The sequence below is a fragment of the Mustelus asterias genome, chromosome 16 (genome assembly GCF_964213995.1).
Source record: "Mustelus asterias chromosome 16, sMusAst1.hap1.1, whole genome shotgun sequence".
Lineage (NCBI taxonomy): Eukaryota > Metazoa > Chordata > Chondrichthyes > Carcharhiniformes > Triakidae > Mustelus > Mustelus asterias.
The window spans coordinates 485787-502574 of record NC_135816.1 but is presented as its reverse complement, the minus strand read 5'-3'; the positions used below and the strand labels follow the sequence as shown (position 1 = coordinate 502574).

At 46.5% G+C, this 16788-nt stretch overlaps 1 protein-coding gene across 4 annotated transcripts in view; it reads left to right on the top strand.

The window, feature by feature from the left end:
* Positions 1–1754: 1754 nt before the first annotated feature.
* The window catches only part of arap3 (ArfGAP with RhoGAP domain, ankyrin repeat and PH domain 3), a 482966-nt gene continuing 467932 nt past the window's right edge, over positions 1755–16788 (top strand). For all 4 annotated transcript variants that reach the window (XM_078231730.1, XM_078231729.1, XM_078231727.1 and 1 more), the window contains exon 1: positions 1755–1839. The gene's annotated coding sequence lies outside the window, so the exon portion shown is untranslated. The remainder of the gene's footprint in view (positions 1840–16788) is intronic.

The following is a 16788-nucleotide window of genomic DNA, read 5'->3' as shown; positions in this document are numbered from 1 at the left end:
TGGATGAGGAAGCGGAGGGATGGGTTGGTAAGTTTGCCGACGACACGAAGGTTGGTGGGGTTGTGGATAGTCTGGAGGGATGTCAGAACTTACAGAGGGACATAGATAGGATGCAAGACTGGGCGGAGAAGTGGCAGATGGACTTCAACCCAGATAAATGCATCGTGGTCCATTTTGGTAGGTCAAATGGGATGAAGGAGTACAATATAAGGGAAAGACTCTTAGTACGGTAGAGGATCAGAAGGACCTTGGGGTCCGGGTCCATAGGACTCTAAAATCAGCCCCGCAGGTGGAGGAGGTGGTTAAGAAGGCGTATGGTGTGCTGGCCTTTATCAATCGAGGGATTGAGTTTAGGAGTCCGGGGATAATGATGCAGCTATATAAGACCCTCGTCAGACCCCACTTGGAGTACTGTGCTCAGTTCTGGTCGCCTCACTATAGGAAAGATGTGGAAAGGATTGAAAGGTGCAGAGGAGATTTACATAGAACATAGAACAGTACAGCACAGAACAAGGATGTTGCCTGGATTGAGTGGCATGCCTTATGAGGATAGGCTGAGGGAGCTCGGTCTTTTCTCCTTGGAGAGACGAAGGATGAGAGGAGACCTAATAGAGGTGTATAAGATGTTGAGAGGCATAGATCGGGTGGACTCTCGGAGGCTTTTTCCCAGGGTGGAAATGTCTGCTACGAGAGGACACAGGTTTAAGGTGCTGGGGGGGGGTAGGTACAGGGGAGATGTTAGGGGGAAGTTTTTCACACAGAGGGTGGTGGGCGAGTGGAATCGGCTGCCGTCAGTGGTGGTGGAGGCAAACTCAATAGGGTCTTTTAAGAGACTCCTGGATGAGTACATGGAGCGTAATAGGATGGAGGGTTATAGGTAGGTCTAGAAGGTAGTGATGTGTTCAGCACAACTTGTGGGGCCGAAGGGCCTGTTTGTGCTGTAGTTTTTCTATGTTTCTAATTTAGAATGGCCAATCAACCTAGCCCGCACATCTTTGGACTGTGGGAGGAAACTGGAGCACCCGGAGGAATCCCACGCAGACACAGGGAGAATGTGCAAACTCCGCGCAGACAGTGACTCGAGCCGGGATTTGAACCCAGGTCCCTGGAGCTGTGAAGCAGCACTGCTAACCACTGTACTACCCTGCCGAACAACAATCCCACCTCGGCCTTTTCCCCATTACCCTACATATTTACGCTGCTCATCCCTCTGTCACTATGGGACGATTTAGCTTGGCCAGTCAACCTTTGGTCTCTGGGAGGAACCCGAAGCACCCAGAGGAAACCCATGCAGACACGGAGAGAACATGCAGACTCCACACAGACAGTGACCCGAAGCTGGAATTGAACTCGGGTCCCTGGCGCTGTGAGGCATCAATGCTAACCACTGTGCCACCTTGCTACCAGTTATGGGATAAGACGGGAAAGTGAAGTTGAGGATTATTACATCAGATCACTCATAACCTCACTGAATGGCAGAGTAGACTCGATGGGCTGAATGGCCTACTTCTGCTCCTGCAGTGGGAACTGAGCCCAGAATTGTTTGATTCTGGGGAATGGAGGTACAGCTTGGAGTGAGGCAAAGATCATGAATTTGCACTGCTGCCCGCATTGCTAAAAAGCAATCAGGAATCCGGAGTGTGGCTCCCTGGTTCCAGAGGGGGTTTGTTGGAATTCTGCAATGTTAGGCGTGTCCTCTGTTAGTGTTTGCTCCTCCTCTCGGAAAGTCTCCTCCCACTACTGCCCAAAGCAGAGAAATACAGACCCAGAGACAGCGAGAGACACAGACTCAGAGTCCCAGCTCCCGCAATCGGAGTTCCAGTTTTGCAGCTACTGAAGGTACCGCAATGTTTTCCTAACTCTAACATCTTTAATCTTTGCCCATTGCTGTGTTGGAGAAAGGCAGCGCTATTGACTGAATCTGTCACTAATATCTGAGTAAGGAGTCTAACCTGGTGTTTAACCTGGTGTTGTTAGACTCCTTACTGTGTTTACCCCAGTCCAACGCCGGCATTTCCACATCATGACTAATATCTGATCCAGTTGCAGCCACTCTGAGAAACTGTACTGTCTACAGGGGCAGGTTACACAGTTATTGGAAAGTTCTCGGTTCCTTTCTCTATCTCGGAACTTTGCTTCAGTTTTTAAGCAGGGGTTGAGATGATTGGTGACTGTTTGCTCCCCGGCCACCAATAAGTGGCCTTTGGGTCAGTTTCAGGTGGAACAGGTGATTTGCATTTCTGGGACAGTTGGTGAGTTTGCTGCGAATGTTCTGATGGGGCTGCAGCTTTTCCCAGGCAGAGAGCAGCAAGGGATGGTGCCAGGGTTCATGCCAGTCTTATTCTGGGAGCAGAGAGAGAGAGTTACTTCATTCTTCCTCCTTCTTCACTCTGTCTCCTTTCTTCCAAAGAAAAACAAAGAACAAAGAAAATTACAGCACAGGAACAGGCCCTTCGGCCCTCCAAGCCTGGGCTCCTTGACCCAGAAGCTGTCTGAGTGTGAGGGCACATTCCTCGCCACTGGTTAGAATATCACACTGACAGTGAGTAGCATCACTGCACTGGACAATACTGTGCATGTAGGTTGCTCTATAGTGTTCTGAGTAAAGGTATAGTGCAGTGCAGTAGGTCGGATACAGTTTAGATCTCTCGGCTGTATTGCATTCGTTAACCCCCGGTAGTGCAGGACGTATTGCTACAGTGCCCAAGTTCGGGCAGATAAATGATTTTTAAATGTGTTTGTTGGCTGGTCCATCCCTGAGGACATTCAACAGCCAGGCACATTGCTGTGTGCTTGCAGTCACATGTGAGCAGACCAGGTAAGGGCAATCTGAGCTCACTAGTGAACCAGATGGGTTTCCACAACAATTAATAATGGTTTCACTGTCATCATGAATGTCGGGCTGTTATTTACTTCAAATTTCACCATCTGCCATGGTGGGATTCAAAACCAAGTTCCCAGAGCTTTGCCCTGGGTCCCAGGATTACTAGCCCAGTGACAATACCACTGCACCATTGTGTTCTTGTGTAGGGTTTCTACTCAGTGATCACTGTCAGTGGAAACATTCTGGATGTTGAGTGAGAACAGAAACAGCATCATCTGTGATATCCCCCCCCCCCCCCCCCCCGGTTAAATAGCTGCTGAGTCTCAGCTACAAGGCTTCACTGCTTTGAAATGATCATTTGGCTTCTTCCTTCAAGATGTTTTACTGTTAATAGTTTGATCTAAATGCAAGTTGTTGTGGAGATACAAGCCAAGCTGAGACAGCACCTTCAGGAGAGAAGTAAAACAGGAACAGCTTTCTGTTTTTATTATGTTTCTGTGTATGAGTCTGGTAGGACTAAAAAAAATGATGAGATGCATTTGGGCTGTGAAGCAGCCTTTTGTTGTTCCTCTTTTGTTTAGTGTGTCAATCTGTACTGAGTTTTATGAAATACAGGAATCAGCCGTTGCAACAGAGTCAAGCAGACAGCATTGTGAGCGAAAGCTGCATTAATGCCATGTGTGAAACATGTATGGACACAGGCGTTAGAAAGACTGAACAGGAAAAACTTCAAACAATGTCTGACTTACATTTGCCATGGATTTGTACAGATTGAACCCTCAAGAGAACACATGAATCCATAGAATGTAGAACAGTACAGCACAGGAACAGGCCCTTCGGCCCACGATCCAGCCTTAGACACTGAGCGAAATGGGAACCATCCCAAGAACACAATTCACTTTGACATTGGATTATCAAGAATGGAGTAGACTTAAGAAAACAAATTGAAAGAGAAAATAGCTCTGCAAAAATCCTGTTTAGGTAGCCAAATGGATATTTAACAAATGAACATTTTATCAATTTTTAAGCATTTGTTGTGCAGATTATTTAAACTAGAAACTGAGTAAAATATCAAGGAGAGATGGAAGGGGCCAATCGAATTTTCATGCATTTCTGGCAGTTATTAACAGTTGCCCCGATAAGCACTTTTTGATCTTGGTGCTGATGGCTTGCGGGCAGCTGTTATGAATTATATCAAGTCATTTTGAACTCTGTGTTTGGGGACAGTGTTTGGACAGTGCGCAGTTACATGAACCTGTGGTTGGGGACAGTGTGTGGACGATGTGCAGTTACATGAACCCTGTGTTTGGGGACAGTGTGTGGACGATGTGCAGTTACATGAACCCTGTGTTTGGGGACAGTGTGTGGACGATGTGCAGTTACATGAACCCTGTGTTTGGGGACAGTGTGTGGATGATGTGCAGTTACATGAACCCTGTGTTTGGGGACAGTGTGTGGACAGTGCACAGTTACATGAACCTGTGGTTGGGGACAGTGTGTGGACAGTGCACAGTTACATGGACCCTGTGTTTGGGGACAGTGTGTGTGGACGATGTGCAGTTACATGAACCCTGTGTTTGGGGACAGTGTGTGGGCAGTGCGCAGTTACATGAACCCTGTGTTTGGGGACAGTGTGTGTGGACGATGTGCAGTTACATGAACCCTGTGTTTGGGGACAGTGTGTGGACAGTGCGCAGTTACATGAACCCTGTGTTTGGGGACAGTGTGTGTGGACGATGTGCAGTTACATGAACCCTGTGTTTGGGGACAGTGTGTGGACAGTGCGCAGTTACATGAACCCTGTGTTTGGGGACAGTGTGTGTGGACGATGTGCAGTTACATGAACCCTGTGTTTGGGGACAGTGTGTGGACAGTGCGCAGTTACATGAACCCTGTGTTTGGGGACAGTGTGTGTGGACGATGTGCAGTTACATGAACCCTGTGTTTGGGGACAGTGTGTGGACAGTGCGCAGTTACATGAACCCTGTGTTTGGGGACAGTGTGTGTGGACGATGTGCAGTTACATGAACCCTGTGTTTGGGGACAGTGTGTGGACAGTGCGCAGTTACATGAACCCTGTGTTTGGGGACAGTGTGTGTGGACGATGTGCAGTTACATGAACCCTGTGTTTGGGGACAGTGTGTGGACAGTGCGCAGTTACATGAACCCTGTGTTTGGGGACAGTGTGTGTGGACGATGTGCAGTTACATGAACCCTGTGTTTGGGGACAGTGTGTGGACAGTGCGCAGTTACATGAACCCTGTGTTTGGGGACAGTGTGTGTGGACGATGTGCAGTTACATGAACCCTGTGTTTGGGGACAGTGTGTGGACGATGTGCAGTTACATGAACCCTGTGTTTGGGGACAGTGTGTGGACAGTGCGCAGTTACATGAACCCTGTGTTTGGGGACAGTGTGTGTGGACGATGTGCAGTTACATGAACCCTGTGTTTGGGGACAGTGTGTGGACGATGTGCAGTTACATGAACCCTGTGTTTGGGGACAGTGTGTGGACAGTGCACAGTTACATGAACCCTGTGTTTGGGGACAGTGTGTGGACAGTGCACAGTTACATGAACCTGTGTTTGGGGACAGTGTGTGGACAGTGCACAGTTACATGAACCTGTGTTTGGGGACAGTGTGTGTGGACAGTGCGCAGTTACATGAACCCTGTGTTTGGGGACAGTGTGTGGACGATGTGCAGTTACATGAACCCTGTGTTTGGGGACAGTGTGTGTGGACGATGTGCAGTTACATGAACCCTGTGTTTGGGGACAGTGTGTGGACAGTGCACAGTTACATGAACCTGTGTTTGGGGACAGTGTGTGTGGACGATGTGCAGTTACATGAACCCTGTGTTTGGGGACAGTGTGTGGACAGTGCACAGTTACATGAACCTGTGTTTGGGGACAGTGTGTGGACGATGTGCAGTTACATGAACCCTGTGTTTGGGGACAGTGTGTGTGGACAGTGCGCAGTTACATGAACCCTGTGTTTGGGGACAGTGTGTGTGGACGATGTGCAGTTACATGAACCCTGTGTTTGGGGACAGTGTGTGGACAGTGCACAGTTACATGAACCTGTGGTTGGGGACAGTGTGTGGACAGTGCACAGTTACATGAACCTGTGGTTGGGGACAGTGTGTGGACAGTGCACAGTTACATGAACCCTGTGTTTGGGGACAGTGTGTGTGGACGATGTGCAGTTACATGAACCCTGTGTTTGGGGACAGTGTGTGTGGACGATGTGCAGTTACATGAACCCTGTGTTTGGGGACAGTGTGTGGACGATGTGCAGTTACATGAACCCTGTGTTTGGGGACAGTGTGTGGACGATGTGCAGTTACATGAACCCTGTGTTTGGGGACAGTGTGTGGACAGTGCGCAGTTACATGAACCCTGTGTTTGGGGACAGTGTGTGTGGACGATGTGCAGTTACATGAACCCTGTGTTTGGGGACAGTGTGTGGACGATGTGCAGTTACATGAACCCTGTGTTTGGGGACAGTGTGTGGACAGTGCGCAGTTACATGAACCCTGTGTTTGGGGACAGTGTGTGTGGACGATGTGCAGTTACATGAACCCTGTGTTTGGTGACAGTGTGTGGACGATGTGCAGTTACATGAACCCTGTGTTTGGGGACAGTGTGTGGACAGTGCACAGTTACATGAACCCTGTGTTTGGGGACAGTGTGTGGACAGTGCACAGTTACATGAACCTGTGTTTGGGGACAGTGTGTGGACAGTGCACAGTTACATGAACCTGTGTTTGGGGACAGTGTGTGGACAGTGCACAGTTACATGAACCTGTGTTTGGGGACAGTGTGTGTGGACAGTGCGCAGTTACATGAACCCTGTGTTTGGGGACAGTGTGTGTGGACGATGTGCAGTTACATGAACCCTGTGTTTGGGGACAGTGTGTGTGGACGATGTGCAGTTACATGAACCCTGTGTTTGGGGACAGTGTGTGGACAGTGCACAGTTACATGAACCTGTGTTTGGGGACAGTGTGTGTGGACGATGTGCAGTTACATGAACCCTGTGTTTGGGGACAGTGTGTGGACAGTGCACAGTTACATGAACCTGTGTTTGGGGACAGTGTGTGGACGATGTGCAGTTACATGAACCCTGTGTTTGGGGACAGTGTGTGTGGACAGTGCGCAGTTACATGAACCCTGTGTTTGGGGACAGTGTGTGTGGACGATGTGCAGTTACATGAACCCTGTGTTTGGGGACAGTGTGTGGACAGTGCACAGTTACATGAACCTGTGGTTGGGGACAGTGTGTGGACAGTGCACAGTTACATGAACCTGTGGTTGGGGACAGTGTGTGGACAGTGCACAGTTACATGAACCCTGTGTTTGGGGACAGTGTGTGTGGACGATGTGCAGTTACATGAACCCTGTGTTTGGGGACAGTGTGTGTGGACGATGTGCAGTTACATGAACCCTGTGTTTGGGGACAGTGTGTGGACGATGTGCAGTTACATGAACCCTGTGTTTGGGGACAGTGTGTGGACGATGTGCAGTTACATGAACCCTGTGTTTGGGGACAGTGTGTGGACAGTGCGCAGTTACATGAACCCTGTGTTTGGGGACAGTGTGTGTGGACGATGTGCAGTTACATGAACCCTGTGTTTGGGGACAGTGTGTGGACGATGTGCAGTTACATGAACCCTGTGTTTGGGGACAGTGTGTGGACAGTGCGCAGTTACATGAACCCTGTGTTTGGGGACAGTGTGTGTGGACGATGTGCAGTTACATGAACCCTGTGTTTGGGGACAGTGTGTGTGGACGATGTGCAGTTACATGAACCCTGTGTTTGGGGACAGTGTGTGGACAGTGCGCAGTTACATGAACCCTGTGTTTGGGGACAGTGTGTGTGGACGATGTGCAGTTACATGAACCCTGTGTTTGGGGACAGTGTGTGGACGATGTGCAGTTACATGAACCCTGTGTTTGGGGACAGTGTGTGGACGATGTGCAGTTACATGAACCCTGTGTTTGGGGACAGTGTGTGGACGATGTGCAGTTACATGAACCCTGTGTTTGGGGACAGTGTGTGGACGATGTGCAGTTACATGAACCCTGTGTTTGGGGACAGTGTGTGGACGATGTGCAGTTACATGAACCCTGTGTTTGGGGACAGTGTGTGTGGACGATGTGCAGTTACATGAACCCTGTGTTTGGGGACAGTGTGTGGACGATGTGCAGTTACATGAACCCTGTGTTTGGGGACAGTGTGTGGACGATGTGCAGTTACATGAACCCTGTGTTTGGGGACAGTGTGTGGACGATGTGCAGTTACATGAACCCTGTGTTTGGGGACAGTGTGTGGACAGTGCACAGTTACATGAACCTGTGGTTGGGGACAGTGTGTGGACAGTGCACAGTTACATGAACCTGTGGTTGGGGACAGTGTGTGTGGACGATGTGCAGTTACATGAACCTGTGGTTGGGGACAGTGTGTGTGGACGATGCGCAGTTACATGAACCCTGTGGTTTGAATATTATAAACAGTGTGGCCCTTGTCTACGTCAATCCTTGATCCTGGATTATTTAGTTCTCATTTGTAAAGGTAAAGTCGCCATGATCCCAGGTGACCGTAGGCTGGTGGTGATTTAATCTGAGGGTCACCACACTTCAGGTGAGGGGCAAGGTTGAGAAGGCGGGGCCTTCATGAATAACTGGGACAGGAATTGAACCCACATTGTTGGCGTTGCTCTGCATCACAAACCAGCCATCCAGCCAGCTGAGTTCATCTGTATTGTCTGAGTTAACAAAATGAAATAACTTGTATTTACCATGTCGCTACTATTGTAATTTTGGAAATAAGGCAGCCAGTGTACGCACACTGAATCGGTTTTGTTGGTGTTGTTTGAAGGATTTACGTTGACAAAATATTTCATTTCCTGTTTTAATCTTACTCCAAAATGAGTTGAACATTGTCAGTTGATTCTGACCCTCACAACCTCATCCTTCAAACCCTGTCACCTCAGTGTCCCTTACACTTTTAAAAATGTGTTTTCATTGGCTCTGGGATTTGGAAAGTGTGTTGTATTTAGTGTTGTTTTATCGTTTATTAATTTGTCCTTGTTTAGAACACCTTGCCATATCTTGCTATAAATGTGAATTCACGGGAGCAGTAATTTAAACTTTAGAGAAGGGCTTGTTTCTCTCTGTCCTAGTAAAGGACATGGGACATGGAGACATCGGAACAGGAGATGACCATTCAGCCCTTCGACCCTGCTCCGTCATTCAATCTAATCATGGATGATCTGGATGTGTCTCAGTTCCACTTTCCTGTCTCCCATAAACCTCGGCTCCCTTTCTGAACAGAAATCTGCCTCACTCTGCCTCAAATAAATCTAAAGCACTGGCCCTCCCTGCTGTCTGGGAGAACTGTGTGGAATGTAACAATAGTCTGTGCCTTTATGTTGAAAGCAGACTGCCTCCAGCTTCTTCCTTTGCCAGATAGAAGCCCAGCCATTTTACATCCAGCGTGTCTGATCTCTCACTTCTTTTCACTCAATGGATTTGGCTCCTGAGTAACCTGCAGCAGTGATTCTGCTCCTTCTGAATTCCTCGGAGACATTGCTTACTCAAACAATACATTCCTGCAGAACCTTCTTAGCTAGTTTTGCGAGTCTTGATAACACAGATTCCCCAGAGACCCTTTAGCTTACACTTTTAATAAATCTCATTAAATGTTATAGGGAGCGATTGGCCAGACTAGGGCTTTATTCATAGAAAACTACAGCATGTAAGTAACATTTAATGAATGTAGGAGAATAAGGGGTGATCTTATTGGGGCGTATAAAATCATGAGGGGCATAGATAGGATGAACGCACATAGTCTTTTTCCCAGGGTAGGGGAATTGAAAACTCGAGGGCAAAGGTTTAAGATGAGAGGGGGAAGAATTAAAAGGAACTTGAGGGGCAACTTCTTCACACAGAGGGTGCGTGTATGAAATGAGCTGCCAGAGAAAGTGGTTGAGGTAGGTTCAATAGCAACATTTAAAAAGCATTTGGATAAGTACATGGATGGGAAAGGATTAGAGGGAGATGGACCAAATGCGGGGAATTAGGACTAGCTGGGAGGGCACCATGGCTGGCAAGGACCGGTTGGGCCACAGGGCCTGTTTCTGTGCTGTATTGCTCTATGACTCTGTGGTCTGGGTGGCTTTGGCAAAACTGAAGCATTGCAGTGGACTTGTCCAATTCACAATCCCTGCCTCGACCGTGTTTTCAGGTTGCTGTCTCTTTTAACTGTATTACACATAACTTTGTAAATGTGCCTTCTCTGTTCTTCTCCTGATGCAATTTCCTGTCTCTGGCCACATGGGATCCATATAAAGAACAAAGAACAATACAGCACAGGAACAGGCCCTTCGGCCCTCCAAGCCCGTGCCGCTCCCTGGTCCAAACTAGACCATTCTTTTGTATCCCTCCATTCCCACTCCGTTCATATAAGAACATAAGAACATAAGAAATAGGAGCAGGAGTAGGCCATCTAGCCCCTCGAGCCTGCCCCGCCATTCAATAAGATCATGGCTGATCTGACGTGGATCAGTACCACTTACCCGCCTGATCCCCATAACCCTTAATTCCTTTACCGATCAGGAATCCATCCATCCGCGCTTTAAACATATTCAGCGAGGTAGCCTCCACCACCTCAGTGGGCAGAGAATTCCAGAGATTCACCACCCTCTGGGAGAAGAAGTTCCTCCTCAACTCTGTCTTAAACCAACCCCCCTTTATTTTGAGGCTGTGTCCTCTAGTTTTAACTTCCTTACTAAGTGGAAAGAATCTCTCCGCCTCCACCCTATCCAGCCCCCGCATTATCTTATAAGTCTCCATAAGATCCCCCCTCATCCTTCTAAACTCCAACGAGTACAAACCCAATCTCCTCCGCCTCTCCTCATAATCCAAACCCCTCATCTCCGGTATCAACCTGGTGAATCTTCTCTGCACTCCCTCCAATGCCAATATATCCTTCCTCATATAAGGGGACCAATACTGCACACAGTATTCCAGCTGCGGCCTCACCAATGCCCTGTACAGGTGCATCAAGACATCCCTGCTTTTATATTCTATCCCCCTCGCAATATAGGCCAACATCCCATTTGCCTTCTTGATCACCTGTTGTACCTGCAGACTGGGCTTTTGCGTCTCATGCACAAGGACCCCCAGGTCCCTTTGCACGGTAGCATGTTTTAATTTGTTTCCATTGAGATAGTAATCCCATTTGTTATTATTTCCTCCAAAGTGTATAACCTCGCATTTCTCAACGTTATACTCCATTTGCCATATCCTCGCCCACTCACTCAGCCTGTCCAAATCTCTCTGCAGATCTTCTCCGTCCTCCACACGATTCACTTTTCCACTTATCTTTGTGTTGTCTGCAAACTTCGTTACCCTACACTCCGTCCCCTCCTCCAGATCATCTATGTAAATGGTAAATAGTTGCGGCCCGAGTACCGATCCCTGCGGCACGCCACTAGTTACCTTCCTCCAACCGGAAAAACACCCATTTATTCCGACTCTTTGCTTCCTGTCGGATAGCCAGTCCCCAATCCACTTTAACACACTACCCCCAACTCCGTGTGCCCTAATCTTCTTCAGCAGCCTTTTATGGGGCACCTTATCAAACGCCTTTTGGAAATCCAAAAACACCGCATCCACCGGTTCTCCTCCATCAACCGCCCTAGTCACATCTTCATAAAAATCCAACATGTTCGTCAAGCACGACTTTCCCCTCATGAATCCATGCTGCGTCTGATTGATCGAACCATTTCTATCCAGATGCCCTGCTATCTCCTCTTTAATAATGGATTCCAGCATTTTCCCTACTACAGACGTTAAGCTGACCGGCCTATAGTTACCCGCCTTTTGTCTCCTTCCTTTTTTAAACAGCGGCGTAACATTAGCCGTTTTCCAATCAACCGGCACTACCCCAGAATGCAACGAGTTTTGATAAATAATCACTAACGCATCCACTATTACCTCTGACATTTCTTTCAATACCCTGGGATGCATTCCATCCGGACCCGGGGACTTGTCCACCTTCAGTCCCATTAGTCTACCCAGCACTGCCTCTCTGGTAACATTAATTGTATTAAGTATTTCTCCTGCTGCCAACCCTCTATCGTTAATATTTGGCAAACTATTTGTGTCCTCCACCATGAAGACCGACACAAAAAACTTATTTAAAGACTCAGCCATATCCTCATTTCCCACTATTAACTCTTCCCTCTCGTCCTCCAAGGGTCCAACATTCACTCTAGCCACTCTATTCCTTTTTATATATTTATAAAAACTTTTACTATCATTTTTTATATTAATTGCTAGCCTAGCTTCATAGTCTATCCTTCCTTTCTTTATCGCTTTCTTAGTCTCTCTTTGTTGTTTCTTAAATTTTTCCCAATCACTTGTTTCTCCACTATTTTTGGCCACTCTGTACGCAGCTGTTTTTATTTTAATACTCTCCTTTATTTCCTTCGTTATCCACGGCCGGTTCTCCCTTTTCTTACAATCCTTGTTTTTTGCTGGAATATATTTTTGCTGAGAACTGAAAAGGATCTCCTTAAAAATCCTCCACTGTTCCTCAGCTATCCTACCTGCCAGCCTGCTCTCCCAGTCTACCTTAACCAATTCATCCCTCATCCTATCATATTTCCCTCTGTTCAAACAGAGGACACTGGTTTGGGACCAAACTTTCTCCTCTTCCATCTGAATCAGAAATTCGACCATATTGTGGTCACTAGACCCAAGAGGGTCCTTCACAATATGGCTGTCTAGATAAGAATGGCTATCTAGATAAGATCTTCATTTCCTTCCTGTTGCTATTGCTTCCAGGTCAAGGGTCGCCAGTTCACATTGACCAGTACTACTTATTATCCAAGAAAGTGGACCCCTTTACAATTAATTCAAAGTCCGAAAAGTCATTCTAAAACATTCTTAAAAATAAAGTATTACAGATTCCTTGGACATCAGAAATTCCAAACTCGACTGCTATTGGATCAAAGATGGGCTGCATTTGGCCATATCCCTCTAATCCTTTCCCATCCATGTACGTATCCAATAGCTTTTGAAATGTTGCTATTGAACCTGCCTCAACCAATACCCAATACCAACCTGTGAGTGCAGGTATGACATTATACATTCTACGCAGCATCTTACCTGACATTACCGTAAAAGTGATGATAGAGATTAGATACAGAGTATCCTTTGAGAGTAAGGTGTACTGTACAGATAAGGAATATTGCAGAGATGTGGTTATAGCTCTAGACCAGTCATCCAGAACTTCAAATCCCTTTGATGTCAAGTTGTGAAATTGAGACTGATAAGTATGTCAGTTTGTGTGCTGGAATTAGGATGGAGAAAGTTGTCCTGCCCGATTAACCCCTTTCAAAAAAGTTACCTTTGTCTCCGAAAGACTGAATGTCACTGAGGATGTCGCAAACGAAGAAAAGAAGGGTGATGATGAAAGAAGGACTGATAAAGTTGAAAAACAATTTGTTGACTATTGCCCTTCAGTGGAGTGAGTTTACCACCCAGTCTACTCTGTTTTATTTTTTACTTTCAATGCCCTCGGATTTGGTCTGACGAGCACCTCAGACAATTGCTATTCGAGATGACTTTCCACCAATATGGTTTGCAGAGAAACTGTGGACAACCAATAGAATTAACCACATGCAGTGTGTCTCTTTACTTCCGGAAGGCTATTCTTGCCATGGAACGCAATGAAGGCTCATCAAATTGTCCCTGGGATGGCAGGATTGTCTTATGAGGAGAGATTGAGGAAACTGGGCCTGTATTCACTAGAGTTTAGAGAATGGGAGGTGATCTCACTGAAATTTACAAACTTCTTACAGGGCTCGACAGGTAGATGCAGATATAGATGTTTTCCTGCTTGGGGGGGGGGGGGGGGGGGCGGGGGATGCAGTCTCAGAATGAGGGACAGGCCATTTAGGACTAAGATGAGGAGGAATGTTGACACTCAGAGTGTTGAATCTTTGGAAATCGAGGATTTTGGAAGCTCAGTCATTGATTGTATTCAAGACAATAACATTTAAGAAGCATTTAGATGAACACTTGAAACACCATAACATACACAGCTGTGGACCAAGTGCTGGAAAATGGGATTAGAATGAACAGGTGCATGATGGCCAGCGCAGACATGATGTGCCAAAGGGCCTCTTTCTGTGCTGTAAAACTCTAAGACTATCAGTCATGATCTGGTTGAAGGGTGGGGCAGGTCCAAGGGGCTGAATGGCCTACTCTTGCCCCTATTAACTATGTTCACGCAGATCATGATGGTTGAAACCAGGATGAAATTCAAATTTGGCCAGGGCACAGAATGAGTGGTGATGGATCTGTTACACTGTATGACCACTGGAAAGTAAGTTCATGTGGTGTGTATAATGGGGGACAGGCCAGTGACCTCTCCATCAAAGATTAAGGTCACTATCTCACTGTTTTAGCTCAAATGATTCTTGGGTCTGAAATTCGAGGGGTCACAATAACACCAAGAGTTGTTGACTTTAGGAGAGTTGGGGAGAAATGTTGAAACAGGATGAACAATGTTTACAATTATTGAATTCCAGAGATGACTACATCATTTAATTTTTCAGAAACACGTACTTTTACTGTATGGTCAGCGTTCCTCCCAAAATCCCATTTTCAGTTTGCTGAAATGAAACCAAAATGAAGGCTGGATAAAAGGCCAATCGGGAATGAGAACCGGATGTTGCTTTTGGCTCTGCATGGTGACATGTGACACCAAGTGAAATGTTGCAGAGTTTATGGAATGGGAAACTGTTGTACCTACACTTCGAAATAAATTCAGATGAATGGGGAGGGTGATGATGTGAAGGGAATAATTTGGGTTTTCTTTATTCTTTCATTATCAATTTGTGTCACTAAAGGCAAGTGGCTTTCACGCTCCGCTCTGGTGACAAGCTCCTGTTCTCAGCAATGGTTGGAGTATTTTTGAATCAATGTCCAGGCGATTTGGTAGAATGTGTCGTGATCTTGTAGCTGATCAGTGAAGCAGTTAGGTCAAGGCAACGCCTTTTCCTTCCATCTAAAAGCTGTTTAACAATGAAATGCAGTTATTTCCAGCAAGGCTGACATGTGCAAACACGCATTCCTGACAGTGTTATCAGTAAGACTTCACTAATATGCTTCATGTTTCTCTGATCAGTGAAAGAAACATTCAACAGAAAAAAAGTTTTTATCCTTTCAAATTTTGGGTTGTGTATTTAAGTCACATGACTGAAGGGCGGCACGGTAGCACAGTGGTTAGCACTGCTGCTTCACAGCTCCAGGGACCTGGGTTCGATTCCCGGCTTGGGTCACTGTCTGTGTGGAGTTTGCACATTCTCCTCGTGTCTGCGTGGGTTTCCTCCGGGTGCTCCGGTTTCCTCCCACAGTCCAAAGATGTGCGGGATAGGTTGATTGGCCATGCTAAAAAATTGCCCCTTAGTGTCTTGGGATGCGTGGATTAGAGGGACTAGCGGGTAAAATATGTAGGGCTAGGGGGGTAGGGCCTGAGTGGGATTGTGGTCGGTGCAGACTCGATGGGCCGAATGGCCTCTTTCTGTACTGTAGGGCTTCTATTCTATTCTTCTATTCAGACTAAATTAATAATGCTTTCCGAACTTTCCCTCGTGCTGGGAGCAGAGCGATTCAAAAAGGTAATATTGCTGCTAGTGTAAATTTCCTATCTTTCATTTGGTGAGTGAGATTGGATGTGTCATTGCTGGGATATTGATACCAAATAAACCAAGATAAGAATTTGCATAAAAACAACATCAAGCAAAATGTTGGTGAACTGCATCGGATGATGATATTGCAGTGATTCACCATCCTCACTGACTACTTCAATTCATCAAATAATAAAATTTTCAACTTTAGACAATTACAAACCAACAGAATCTCACAGCCAATCGCATAACGAGATATCAGGACAGGTAACTAAAAGCTTGGAAAAGAGCCATGATGTGGAGTTGCCGGCGTTGGACTGGGGTAGGCACATTAAGTAGTCTCACAACACCAGGACTTTAACCTGGTGTTGTGAGACTATTTACTTGGTCAAAGAGGTAAGACTTAACAACTTCACAAAGAATTGCAGATATTTGGATCCTACTCTTTTTACATTACAGGAAGGATGTGGAAGCCATTGAAAGGGTGCAGAGGAGATTTACAAGGATGTTGCCTGGGTTGGGGGGCATGCCTTATGAGGATAGGTTGAGTGAGCTCGGCCTTTTCTCCTTGGAGAGACAAAGGATGAGGGGTGACCTGATAGAGGTGTAGAAGATGTTGAGAGATATTGATCGAGTGGATAGTCAGAGGCTTTTTTGCCACAAGAGGACACAGGTTTAAGGTGCTGGGGAGTAGGTACAGAGGAGATGTCAGGGGTAAGTTTTTCACTCAGAGGGTGGTGGGTGCGTGGATTGGGCTGCCAGCAACGATGGTGGAGGCGGATTTGATAGGGTCTTTTAAGAGACTTTTAGATAAGTACACGGAACTTAGTAAGATAGAGGGTTATAGGTAAGCCTAGTAATCGCTAAGGTAGGGACATGTTCGGCACAACTTTTTGGGCTGAAGGGCCTGTATTGTGCTGTAGTTTTTCTATGTTTCTAATCACCTCTGACCAATCCCGATTTCACTAAAATATTTGGGGCTTCCAGGCCACACAACAACATCCAGCTTTGAATGAAACCCTTGTGATGTCATGAGAAATGTCATGGAATCTGTTGCTATGGAAGTGGAATGAAGGGAAGGAGTTAACATTTGACCTCCTGTGACTCTATTTTAACTTGCAGTTAGAAATGAGTGGCCAGTCCAGTGAAATCTCAGAGAATGTGCTTTCGAGAAGAAACACTCATTTGTGAGAAGTCATTGGACAGAATGATTAAGAAACTCTTTGTGAGCATACATAGAGGGGCAATCACATCACAAT